This window comes from Triticum aestivum, chromosome 3A, assembly GCF_018294505.1.
Source record: "Triticum aestivum cultivar Chinese Spring chromosome 3A, IWGSC CS RefSeq v2.1, whole genome shotgun sequence".
In the NCBI taxonomy this organism is placed as follows: domain Eukaryota; kingdom Viridiplantae; phylum Streptophyta; class Magnoliopsida; order Poales; family Poaceae; genus Triticum; species Triticum aestivum.
Genome location: NC_057800.1, coordinates 384,290,338 through 384,294,790, shown reverse-complemented (window position 1 = coordinate 384,294,790; position 4,453 = coordinate 384,290,338). Strand labels below are relative to the sequence as shown.

Below are 4,453 nucleotides of genomic sequence, written 5' to 3'. Positions count from 1 at the left end.
GAAATCCAGATTTCACAAGAGAACCAAACACATCAATAGACGCTTCAATTCCATCCGCGATCAAGTCCAGGTGGGAGACATAGATATTTGCAAGGTACATACGGATCTGAATGTTACAGACCCGTTGACTAAGCCTCTCTCACGAGCAAAACATGATCAGCACCAAGGCTCCATAGGTGTTAGAATCATTACTGTGTAATCTAGATTATTGCCTCTAGTGCAAGTGGGAGACTGAAGGAAATATGCCCTAGAGGCAATAATAAATTTATTATTTATTTCCTTATTTCATGATAAATGTTTATTATTCATGCTAGAATTGTATTAACCGGAAACATAATACATGTGTTAATACATAGACAAACAGAGTGTCACTAGTATGCCTCTACTTGACTAGCTCGTTGATCAAAGATGGTTATGTTTCCTAACCATAGAAATGAGTTGTCATTTGATAAACGGGATCACATCATTAGGAGAATGATGTGATTGACTTGACCCATTCCGTTAGCTTAGCACTTGATCGTTTTAGTTTACTGCTATTGCTTTCTTCATGACTTATACATGTTCCTATGACTATGAGACTATGCAACTCCCGATTACTGAAGGAACACTTTGTGTGCTACCAAATGTCACAACGTAACTAGGTGCTTGCAAAGGTGCTCTACAGGTGTCTCCAATGGTACTTGTTGAGTTGTCATAGATCGAGATTAGGATTTGTCACTCCGATTGTCGGAGAGGTATCTCTAGGCCCTATCGGTAATGCACATCACTATAAGCCTTGCAAGCAATGTGACTAATGAGTTAGTTACGGGATGATGTAATATGGAATGAGTAAAGAGACTTGCCGGTAATGAGATTGAACTAGGTATTGAGACACCGACGATCGAATCTCGGGCAAGTAACATACCGATGACAAAGGGAACAACGTATGTTGTTATGCGGTTTAACAGATAAAGATCTTCATAGAATATGTAGGAACCAATATAAGCATCCAGTTTCCGCTATTGGTTATTGACCGGAGACATGTCTCGGTCATGTCTACATAGTTCTCGAACCCTTAGGGTCCGCACGCTTAAAGTTCTGTGATGATCGGTATTATGAGTTTATGTGATTTGATGTACCGAAGGTAGTTCGGAGTCCCGGATGCGATCACGGACATGACGACGAGTCTCGAAATGGTCGAGACATAAAGGTTGATATATTGGACGACTATATTCGGATACCGAAAGTGTTACGGGTGATTTCGGAGAAAACCGGAGTACCAGAGGGTTACCGGACCCCCCCGGGAGAAGTAATGGGCCACATGGGCCTTAGTGAAGAGAGAGAGGGCCGGCCAGGGCAGGCCGCGCGCCCCCTCCCCTCTGGTCCGAATTGGACTCGGGAAGGGGGGGGCCTTTCCTTCTCCCTCTCCTCCTTCCTTTCCCCCTCCTAGTAGGAGTAGGAAAGGGGAGTCCTACTCCTACTAGGAGGAGGACTCCTCCTCCTGGCACGCCCAGCAAGGGCCGGCTGGCCTCCCCCTTGCTCCTTTATATACAGGGGCAGGGGGCACCCTAGAAAACACAAGTTGATCATTGATATTTCTTAGCCGTGTGCGGTGCCCCCTCCACCATAATCCACCTCGGTCATATCATAGCGGTGCTCAGGCGAAGCCCTACGTCGGTAGTTTCATTAACACCGTCATCATGCCGTCGTGCTGACGAAGGTATTCCCCGAAGCTCTACTAGATCGCGAGTTCGTGGGACGTCACCGAGATGAACGTGTGCTGAACGCGGAGGTGCCGTACGTTCGGTACTAAGGATCGGTCGATCGTGAAGACGTACGACTACATCAACCGCGTTGTCATAACGCTTCCGCTTACGGTCTACGAGGGTATGTAGACAACACTCTCCCCTCTCATTGCTATGCATCACCATGATCTTGCATGTGCGTAGGAATTTTTTTTGAAATTACTATGTTCCCCAACAAGTTGGCCCCCTCATATGGAAAGGGGGGCACTTCCTTATGGCCCTTCATGACCCATAACTCCCTCCACCTCTTGGCCTTTTTATGCCCGTTGATATTTAAATTAAATATAAAATTTTCTAAATACTTCTAGACCATTTTATATAGGACAAATGTTTCCTACAAGAAGTGGTAGTTACTACCACTTGCGTTTTGTATGTTGTGTGTAGTATCTATCGAAACCGAGAGTATGTGCGTGTAGTATGTAGTATACAAGAAGGGAAACACTTTCAATCAGTAGTACGATGGGAAGCAAATCGCCAGACTGATTAACTATCATAGATTTTCATTGGATCTGATGGTGTACAAACAACTTCACCAATTGGTTCGTACTCCCAAAGAAAAAAGGAAAATCCCATCAGCCCCAACCCCACTAATTACTCTCCCGCAATCCCCTCGTCCTCTCGCATCGCACGCGCCTTCCCCGAGCTTGCCGTCAACTGCGTCGTCCGGAGCTTGCCGTCAACCGCGTCGCTGTGACCACTCTGATTGCGTCACACATCGGCTGCTTCCTCCTCGTCTTCGAGCACACAACCACCCCACCGTACAGATCCGGTACATGCCCCTCCATACTCCATCTTTCTCTCCACCGATGCGACCTCGGGGTTCCTCTCCACCGACGTGAACCCCGGACTGCCCTCGGGGCACATCTCAGGTGCGCCATCCCGGCATTAGAGGGTCGAGCCCCCCATCTCTTTGGTGGTTGGCGCTTGCGCAGGTTCGAGTTGGCTGAATCGGCTGCACGAGTAGCACCGGCCGGACGTAGAACCTGCGTCGATCGCCCTCAATTTTTAGGGGACAAATCTCAGGATGGAAGGTACCGCACTTCGTCGATAGCCGTCAATTTTATTGATTTGTAATTGCCAAATTAAATTTTCTGTGCAATGTACTGTCTGCCAACTGCCAAGTACTTTTACGTTCATTGGGCGCTAAATTGTTCTGTTCATGTATTAGGTCATTTTTCACCGAACAATTTTGTTATTGGATTATTTAGATTTTTTGTTTCAAAAAGGAGGATGACCCTGGGCCTATTATTTAGATAATTCGATCATTATGTATACAAAGAATCGTAGTTAATTCACGTAATAACAGACAATCATAGTCAGTTCCCTAATTTCAATTTTCAGTGCTTCCAGTGTACGTATATGAGAATTGTTAAATAAACAACTTTTGTTGCTTCTTGTATATGGAGCTTCCACAAAAGTGCCTCCACAGTTGGCCGCATTTTTTTGTTTCATTTCCAAACTTTTATGCTTCCACCTATCACTAATAATGAACCAACTGCATTTTCTTTTTTTCTTACCTTGATGCTTCTACATTGTAAGCATTTTGTTTTGACCGTCTAGAAAAATGCTTACTATGTAGAAGCACCAGGGTAAGAAGCATGAAAAAATGTAGTTGGTTCATTATTAAAAATTCTTGTATTTATCTATTGAAAATTCTTTCTATTCGAATGTCAGCGACATAGAAGATGCATCTGCATGTTGCTTGCAAGCTTTGTTTGATTATTCATTATCAAATTTCTATGCTTCATTCCACGACGAGTTATCTGGAGTTCCCATGTATTCATACTTACTCTTATTTCCCGAACTGTGTGTTACTCCCATAAATATGCCTCCACAGAGCCCTATTTGTTCTCATTTTATTTTCAATATTCCATGCTTCCATATGGCACTGTCTATGTACCCTGTGCACTTTTTCGTGCTTCTCACCTGGGTGCTTCTACATTGTAATCATTGTTTTCGTCTCGCAATAAAAGGTGAATCCATTCATCACCCAATAATCGGCTCAGTTTGTATGTTGGCGACACAAGGATGCATCCTCTTGTTGGTGCCAAACTTAGTTTATTATCTATTATCAATGATCTCTGCTTCATAGAAAGATCTATTATATTGAGTTCCCAAAATTTAATGCTTCCTGCAAATTGTACCGTGTTAAACGAACAAGCTATCTTATTTCTAATATCTTGCTTCATACAACTATTTTCAGCAGACATCATACTGTATCTGTATTCGTAGTGGAGGCTATGTTTGGTGGTATGCGTCAGCTGAAGCGTAGTTCACGATAGCACCTGCTGAACATCATCGGAGCTACAATAGGGGAGAGGGTGATGACAGCCAGAAAAAGCTAGGAGAGACGTTGCTTGAACTGGTTCAGGCTCACTCTGAATTGTGATTGTAATTTTCATTTCCTTGGAAACAATATCACATATAAAAGTAGCATTTTTATGTTTGTCAGATGCAACTTTATGTTCTATTGGATTCCAGTGGGTGGAAACAAAATTTTGCATGATTGTAAAAAAGTGTAGGTTAACGTTGGATGTGATTTTTTGCTAAAGAGAAATAAATCTTATTTTCCGTAGAAGCAAATTTTCTTTTCGGCAGAAACACATTTGAAGCAAATATTCTTCTCAACAGAACAGAATTGTAATACAATGGAAGCACAATACTGTATA

General features: G+C 43.1%; 1 long non-coding RNA gene across 2 annotated transcripts; it reads left to right on the top strand.

Annotated features, from left to right (window-relative positions):
• The first annotated feature begins 2,271 nt into the window (after positions 1-2,271).
• Positions 2,272-4,237, top strand: LOC123061357 (uncharacterized). 2 transcript variants are annotated; one of them, XR_006428948.1, is made up of 2 exons: positions 2,272-2,815; positions 3,991-4,237. It is a non-coding gene; the product is annotated as an uncharacterized lncRNA (long non-coding RNA). The 2 variants fall into 2 exon arrangements; XR_006428947.1 differs by having other exon boundaries at positions 3,988-4,237.
• Positions 4,238-4,453: the final 216 nt, after the last annotated feature.